Source organism: Xenopus laevis, chromosome 9_10L (assembly GCF_017654675.1).
Source record: "Xenopus laevis strain J_2021 chromosome 9_10L, Xenopus_laevis_v10.1, whole genome shotgun sequence".
In the NCBI taxonomy this organism is placed as follows: domain Eukaryota; kingdom Metazoa; phylum Chordata; class Amphibia; order Anura; family Pipidae; genus Xenopus; species Xenopus laevis.
This window is the reverse complement of record NC_054387.1, coordinates 132,347,461-132,356,493: the sequence shown is the minus strand read 5'-3', so window position 1 is coordinate 132,356,493 and position 9,033 is coordinate 132,347,461. Positions and strand designations below refer to the sequence as shown.

General features: G+C 38.5%; 1 long non-coding RNA gene across 1 annotated transcript in view; it reads right to left on the bottom strand.

Moving 5' to 3' along the window:
• Nucleotides 1–9,033, bottom strand: part of LOC121398142 — a 48,742-nt gene continuing 39,709 nt past the window's right edge. The window contains exons 2-3 of the long non-coding RNA XR_005964127.1: nucleotides 564–699; nucleotides 1–119 (exon numbers count right to left, since the gene is read on the bottom strand). This is a non-coding gene — a long non-coding RNA (uncharacterized LOC121398142). The remainder of the gene's footprint in view (nucleotides 120–563; nucleotides 700–9,033) is intronic.

Here is a 9,033-nt window from a genome sequence, read left to right as displayed (position 1 = left end):
CTTATTTTACCTTATTTATTAAAAAGATCAAGTACTGTACATTGTCTGTACTGGCCCTGGCCATGGCTGGTGCTTCAAAGAGTAGGCTGGCAATACAGCAAAACTACAGCTTCTCCTACCTAAAAAGAAATGAAGTATATGTAAATTGTTATTGTATAATATAGTGAATAAAGCACATTGCTAAATATAAGGATATTATAAATTACAGAGGAGATCCATGACCATATAAAAGCACAAGGCTTGGGTGACTTCTAATACCCCTACTGTTCCTTATATAGACAAGGGGGGGGGGGCTCTGGACCCATTGTTACATGTGGAAGGCAAGGGACTGATAATAATGACATCTGCATAATTTTCCAGTATTTCTAGAGCAGATTCGAGAAACATTTTGTTTCTGGGGAAACCAGGAATTTGCCACAAAACTGTACCAAGCAACCGGGTTGCTCATCCCTAGTGACCACCTGTGCACAACCTGTAAATTCCTGTGGTGCTCACAATAAATGGTTAATTATTATATAGCGTGTGTGAGGCTCCTTCAATATTTTGTTTTGCAGAGCACTTACCTGCACATTCCTGCTCATGGCACCAATATAGACAGCCTGTCATTCAATTTGTTATTGATCTTTTTCTTCTTCTGTCTTGCATTCCTACCGTCTTTTCATTTAGTCTTTTCCCTGTACCCCTCTCCACCTATTTTACCTGTACAACAAGAAAGTCAGATCATTGGGCACTGAGAGGAGGCAGGTAGTTCTCTGAGAGAGAAAATTAAAGTAAAGTGATACAAGATCTAATTTGTGTGTATATGTATGTATCTTCCATGAAACAGTAAATAGGGCATATTATAAATTCTGGCCATTGTGTATGTTCTGCATGTCTGTGTTTTATTGTCAATCAAAGTTTTCCCACAGTCTTAAGATTAACTGATCAGTCTGTATGTGTATGCGTATACACCTTCTGTAAATTAGCAAGCACACCATTATGCCATTTTATTCTGATATATGTGGATACTACTTGATGAACCCAGTGTTGCCCTGGAAATTTGATGTCACATCTTTAAAATAATATAATATTTTTATATTAAAAAACACTTTGCTGAAAGACATTTGCGCTACTAAGAAGTTCCCCTGTGCTATAGAAATGGCTGGTAAGGCAAATACACCACATACCGTATATACTCGAGTATAAGCCGAGTTTTTCAGCCCCCAAAATATGCTGAAAAACTCTACCTCAACTTTTACTCGGGTCAAGCGCAAAAACGGTCGCCGGCATCTAAGAATAGTCGCCAGCGTCTAAGAATAGTCACCGGCGTCCAAGAATAGTCTCCAAGAATATTCGCCGGACCTCCAATGGGAGCAGAAACTCTCAATTTTTAGATTGAAACTTACCAGAAGCTGCTGCATTTCTCACCCTCGGCTTATACTAGAGTCAAAAAGCTTTCCCAGTTTTTGGAGGTAAAATTAGGTACCTCGGCTTATACTCGGGACGGCTTATACTCGAGTATATACGGTAATCAGGATCAGCACCCTTGAGAAGCCTTTAGTATACTTCTTCTTTACAACAATGTATTGCTGAGTAGTTCTTCAGTACTATGGAATGGTGCACAAAACTGATCAAATGGCATGTGTGGGATTTTGGGGTAAACAGACTGCAGATTGAAGATTAGCACCTGTGAAATACCCTAATTATGTATTTTGTCAGATGGAAGGCATGTGATTTTGGGATAAACCGATGGCAGACTGAACCTTAGCATCGTTGAAAATCCCAGAAATCTGATCAGTCAGATGGAAAGGAGGGCCTGTGAACAAAAAACAATCATCCTTCTTTTGGGGAGAGGATGGTCGCAGACGTTTTGTTGCATTCCCTGTCCAAAAGAATGATAAGTGACAACATAAAATAAATAATATGAGACGGGGCCCCAAGATATGCATATATCTATTGACTTCTTCATGGACGAGAAGGTGGTTCTTGAAAAGTTTTAGTGTATTTGGTACTTCCGTGCAACAATCTATGAAGAACATCCAAGCAAATGGACCAACTTTCTTCCTCATGTGTAAGTAGTGTGGATTCAGTTGTCAGGAGGCTCCTATGGCGCTCCTGTCCTCGTCGGCACATCCAAGATGGTGGAGCCCATAGTTCCCATGTGCGTCACAGTGCTGGCATACTGACATCAGTGAGCCGACGCATGCCATCATTGTGCTGCAGTTTGGTGCCAAATTCAAAATAAAAGGAGGACGATGTTCAATGCCGAATATAGGTTCTTCTCCTGTGATTTCCTGGGTGTGCTTAAATAGTTTTTCTAATTGAGTCTCGGTTCCTGATTCTCCGGCTTTGATTCTTGACTATGCTGATTGCAGCCAGCCCTGACTTTTGCTTAGATTCTGACCGTGAGCTTCTCTGACCCATTGTGTAACACGTATTGGACTTTTCCTGCCGGTTTGTGTTCCAGCTTCATCCTTGGTCCTGACTTCAACACTGATAAAAACCACCAGTCCCTGACATCAGTAAAGGAAAAGTTGCATGCATGAAATACTGTAGACACAAAACTAGAACCAATCCCAGTAGACAAGAGGGACAAAACGGTTATTTCCTGCTTTTAAATTGTGTTCAATTGTTTCTAGACAGTACATTCAAAAGGAAATGCTTTGTGTCTTAACTTGTCCTCTAAAGAGAAACATACTTCATAACTCATCAGTATGTCTCTCCCCAAAGTGTTTCAGTTTTAAAATCAACATTTTGAAGAACTTCAGTTTCTGCTTCACAGCTCATGTCCACCATCTTGTTTTTTTCATGTTCCCTTTCAACAGGTATTAATTACAGTGCTCCCTGGTGAATATACTGGTGTTTTTGTGCATGTATAGATAAGCATAGGTTGCCATGAAAAGGTGTTCACAATAGTACAAAATGTGCTTGCACTTGATTTGTCCCCTTCAGTATGCATGTACTATTGTAGGAAATGACACAGGACACGTTTTCTATGTGTAATAACATTTAATAAGCAGAAACAATACTGAGTAAAGAAAATATAATAACATTAACAGTATTAATTGCAATACTATCTGAATTATAATATCCAGAAATCTCTGTAATACAGAATTGCAATTTCTTATAGTGCCTGTGTAATATTTTATAATCCTGAGTATTCAGTCCCTGTGATTGTGCTCTTCTATGAAGCACTGCCAACTTCAGTCTTCAATGATGCCCTTTTTTGGGTCCCGGAACTTCTGTGACAGCACTGACAGGGAACCAAGTCACTTCAGTGATTCAAGCTGATCGCAAAGTGCAAACAAGGATGAGGAAAATCAATGATCAAGAACATGCCAAAATGCTGGGGCGGACCATCAAGGGATCGTGGTCAGCAAAACTTTCAAAGGCAGTAACTGAGTGATCAGTAGCAGTAGCTTGAACCTATGATTAAGTGTTTGGGACACGAAACGCGTCAGGCTATGGACACAATAAACTCTTCACTATTGAACATTTGCCTGGAGGAAGTTTTGCCTTTTTGAGTGCCTGCTCCATATTGGTTCGTCGGATCAGTAGCTTGTGACAAAGGGGGAATGAGCTTTGAGAAAAGGGTTAAAAATGCAAACTGGTGTCGGGATGTGCATTAGCATTCACTACAAATGATCGCATTAAAAGTAAACATATTAAGTAACAATTTTAATTGATCAAAAACATTTAAAGGTAGTCATGTATTATGCTGTTTGGTCTGAGTCTTTCTCTGTGATCTTCTGAGAGCAAGGCTGGTGAGGGTAAGGATAGTGACTCCTGGAATGAGATATGATTCTGCTGACTGGTTTCTCCATCGCCTGTGGTTTATTATTCAAGGTTTTGTTAAGTTGGATGACTTGTTGCACCCGCTGTTTCTGCCACTTCAAGTTTTCTCTAATCAGGTCCATCTTTTGGATAAGAACATTGTATATGTCATGTTTCCACTGATAGTTTTGTTGTAAATGTCCTCTGAGTTTCTGTATGTCTTTATAATTCATGTCCGGCATCTCCAAGTGGCACCGACTGAATGGTGGAAAGTTACTAAAGGCAGGAACTACACGAAGGGATGATATCACAGGGGTCTGCTGCATTGTTGTCTGTTTTGTTTCCTTTTTGACATCGTTGGAAGAACATTTTAACAGAAGAGGACTGCAAGGGACTTTGTCCATAGCTTGTGCCAGAAGTTCTTCTATAGTTGGAAGTTCTGCAGGAGGTGGCCCAGATATTAGATGTGCTGCATCAGAACGGGGAGGCTTCGGTGCAGGTACTTGGGATGCACATTGTGGGAAGCTCATATCAATAGAAGTCAGGAATGATCTTTGCAGGGTTGCTGAAGGTTGATCTATTTGCCTTTTTGTGGGAAGTACTTGAGCATGAGAAAGAAATGACTTTGTTTCTACACTTGCCTGCATCTCGCCAATATCTTCTAACACTGTTACAACAACTTGGGGCACATGCTCTGTTGTGTAATGGCTAAATATGGCATCAACAAGGTCTACTACGTCAGCGTGTTCCCATCTTATACGTGGAATTTTTGAATAACCTTTTGGTACGGTGCACCATCCAAGGCTGTGCTTGAAGGATTTAAAACTGGTTTTATCCAGATTTTCAAGTGTCTCCTTTAGGTATTCCCTCCATTTCTTCATTTTTTCAAAACTTGTAAGTTCTGTTTGCAAGTTTGACTGCAAATAGAAGAAATGGATCATTTTCAAAAAGTACAATACTTTCTCAAAACTTTAGAAAGTGCAGCACTTTCTCAATGCTTTGTTTTTTTATCAAAATATGTCACACAACTTTGATCCAGCAGATACAAACAAGTGATACAGTGATGCGCACACAAAATTTGCAACCTACTGTAAACTAGGTGCAAAGCGCATGGTTGTGAGATTGAGCAGTGAGTTTTGTTTTTGCATGTATTTGATGTGATCACTATTCAGCAGGGGCAATATATTCTGCATACAGGCACAAAAGTGCTAATCGAGTCCATTAAGTATGAAGTCCAGACAGAAATACTTTATAGGGCTCATTGACGAACGCAGAATGTTGTGTGACGTTATCAAAATTCCAGTGTCATTATGGCTGAGATGTGGTGATATTCATTATAATTTACATGTGCGCATACGTTTAGACAATTTCGAAAATTCAAACCAAAAAAATTAGAGATGGCATATTTTTGTTGCAATTTTCTCGAATCCTGGAAAAAATTTGATTCTGAATTTAAGCAGATGAGAATTCATGCTCACAATTTGCAGACGGGCTTTTTCAAACATGTTAGGGGAAACACTAATGACGATATGTAACAAAAGAGGTAAACTGAATACAAATTTGCATGTCACAATGTAATATGCTTTGTTAGGCTTTTATTGCATTGCGCATATTGATTGTGAATTGTGAACCTTTAAAACACTTGCTCTGGAGTTTGTTAAATATTTTGTAGCAAAAAGCGGTTTGCGATTGCAAAATGTTATTACATTCACTGCACACTATCGCAAACTATAAAATTCATAATCACTATCCTACTGTTGCATGAAGGGCAAAGGCAACATTCACTTTGCGAAGATTTATTCGCATTGAGCAAAAATTGCAAAGATATTTGCATTAGCGACCAATATTAGATTCCCCCTTAGTGGTTTTCATAGTTTATATTTTGCTAGGACTTATCCGAAAAAGAGGTTTCAGAGGTATTTATATTGTTTTTTGCCTTGCTCAGCAATATTTTCTGTTCATACTTTTTTATTTGGATCTTTTAATAAATGTCATGACATTGGTGGTTCTAGAAGTTTAGTCATGGTTTTAAAAACCTAAAATCGCACCTTTAATAAATAGGCCTTCACAACATGCATGAAGGTAGTAAAAACATTTTGGCAGGAAATAACTGATTTTTCAGTATGATATGTATTGCAACCATTGGCAAAATTGAGTTGCTATGTGTTCACATAGCAATTATTAGCTACGCATAGAGGATGGTGCCCAACAACTCTGCTACACATTTTTTAGACAGGTACATAGATACAGGTCTCCCAGTTGATGTAGTACAGGAGTAGGAGCCTCTTGATGTTTTCATAATCACAGATGCATTTGTGGAAGTATATTTTGTGCCAAGGCAACAGAGAACGTAACATGAGCGAAGCAGCCAAAAAAACAAGACAAAAGGGCACGCTATTTGAAATTAGCCAGCCATATACAAGAGATATCATTATGTAACGGAAAATGATAAGTAGGCGGATGCTATTGAATACAGAACTAGGCATCATTACAATGAAGACTACTGTCTTCTACTGCAAATATTAAGGGTCATTTTTACTTATAACGCAGAACTCCAGTGCAAATACAGCTTCTTTCCAGGCTGTATCTGAATGTATACCTAATGTGTCAAAACAAATGCAATTGTGCATTTTTTAGGGAACTGAAAATTGAGTTGCATTGATACCCATGAAGACCACACCTCCCAAGGAAATAAATAAGTAGATCTTTAGAAAGTTACCAAGATCCTTGCTACTGTTTTTGCATCAGATAGACAAAATGGACATCAAGTCCCATCAATATTGGGTCATTAGCTGCAATCCAATATGCCAAATTACATGGTAATTAGTTAGCCAATGGCTAACTAATTAATGACATCTATTAGATCAGGTTTAGTTTAATTTGTCAGTGCTGTGGCTCACAGTTGCACTTGTAGTGAGGGAGATGGTTCTTCTCATATGTGCAACCACCTCTACAGTATATCACTGTGAGCAGCTTTGTCAAGAGGTGTTTAGAATAGTTGTAGCTCCAGGTCTCTCCAGAATTAATTATAGTGTATTTACTGTATGTGGGATTCAGAAGAAGGCAGATAAAATGGTGCTTAGCACAACTATACTGAAGTGCAAGTAGAAGTTGGTAGTAAAAAACAACAGAACATGTGAAAATACTTTTATTAATGAAATACCTGTAAGTGCCTTTAAAACACTTGTGCGATAAGGTGCATGGGTAAAAATATAAGATGGAAAGAAGGCGAAAAGGCTTTAGTGAGCAAAACAGCATTTCCACGAGTGGGGTAAGGGAAACCGGAAGATAACGCAAAAGACTTCAGTCGGTAAGCGATTTCGGGTTGAACGAAATTGCGAAAAGTAAGTGTTCCCGGCACTTTCAAAGGGCCATTAGGTAGAGAAAACATAGGTTATGGAAAGATATATTGGTTATTACGATAAGTGTTTATCGTAATGAATTGAATTGCGCACATGCAAAAAGGTGCGCTTATCATATGAAATGTACCATATCGCATTGGATTGAATTGAGCCGGACATTTTAATGCTCAGCAGTCTTGGATTCCAAAATGTGATATCTGTTTCAGGCCTAATAGTCCTTGTACTTACTGCAGATGTTCTAACAAATTCCAACTCCTTTGCTGTAGGCTGCCCTTGGTTGTGTTGACAGCTCCTGATGGTCTGTTGAGAGGAATAATCAAGGTCTAGGGCAGATAAATAATAATAGTTTATTAAAATAGTAATTTATTAGCATTTTTCTTCCAAAGGAATACAAAAAGCTGCATATATATATATATATATATATATATATATATATATATATATATTATAACTGAATAGCATAATGGGTTGAAGGACATATTGACAGATTGGATGTGACACTTTGTTGTTTCCAGTTGACATTGGGTGGAAAATGGAGGCCATATTTGATGGGATATTCCCCTTTGGTGGAAGTTAACAGGTGTTCAAGGTGTAGAGATTTGCTCAATCGATTCTTGGATATGTGAACGTTTCTCAGAGTTGTCATGTCATAAACAGCTTAGGAGACGCCATTACCTGATATTACTTTGTTGTGAATGTTTAATAATGGAAACCGGTGATATTAGATTTTTTTGGATGCCGGTCTGACCTGCCAGTCTTTATTTGTTGATTATTTGTTTATGATTAAGGGATTTCTTTCCCGAACCGCGTAAGACCACGTGGATCCATCTACTACTGGAAAATATTCTCTTTATTCATTTAATCCGGAGTGCCGCCTATCTGTTTTTATCATTACTAAGTACAGCTGAGGCGCTGGTGGCTGAGCACCCGGAGTGGAGCGAGTGGAGGAGAATAACCCACGAGGGTTGAGTCTGGAGTGGCTATTTATTTGACTTTATTTGTTAGAGTCAATAAGAGTCTATGGAAATCAGGACTGGACTTGGCTGGTGGGACACCGGAAAAAAAACAGTGTACCCCGGCACTCATGGGTAGTGATGGGCGAATTTATTTGCCAGGCGCGAATTTGCTGCGAATTTGCGCGAATAAATTCGCAAAATGCCTGCGAAAATTCGGTGCACTACTAACTAATTGTTTTAACTGTTATCTTCGTGTGTTGGACAGTAGCAGGGTGAATGATTAGTTGTGATAAGCAGAACTGTCCCATTTAACTTTGCCGAAAAACTTGGAAAACCACCAAAAAAATATCAAAATGGCAAATGAATGTCAATGAGGGTTTTTCCATGAACCATGATACCAAATGCATTGTAGTCAATTCATTTTTTTATCATGTTTATCTCCAGTGCATAAAATAAATCTATTTGTAGCAAAAAAAAAAGATGCATGGTGAAATTTAAGCACAGATTTGCGAAAGTTTTTTGCTGCTTGCAAGAACACATATGTGGGAGCTAAATTAGGCAAAAATGCTCTTCCCTACTGATGAAATCAGGAAAGGGATTAAACAGCAATTCTATTTGAATTATAGGGAAACAAAAATTAAGAAGACATTTTGTTTTCCATCCCAGTCCTTGTGAAGATGAATATTTCATGTTTCCTAAGGTAGGCATAAGGGCTTGCATTGAAAAACTCAATGAGAAACTTGTTGCCATTGCCACAGCTACTGAATTCTTCTGCATCAACTTTTAGGAACCTGTGAGCCTACACTGTGGAATTTCCAACAAATCCTGTGTGGGCCCCCTTTTCTCGCAGCAGCACGTGGTCCACATTTGTGAACAGCTTGGACTTTAAGGATTATTAAAGTATCCTTTATTTGACCAAGATGTCAATTGCAGTTTATAAATTTGTTCTTACTTTTCTTTAA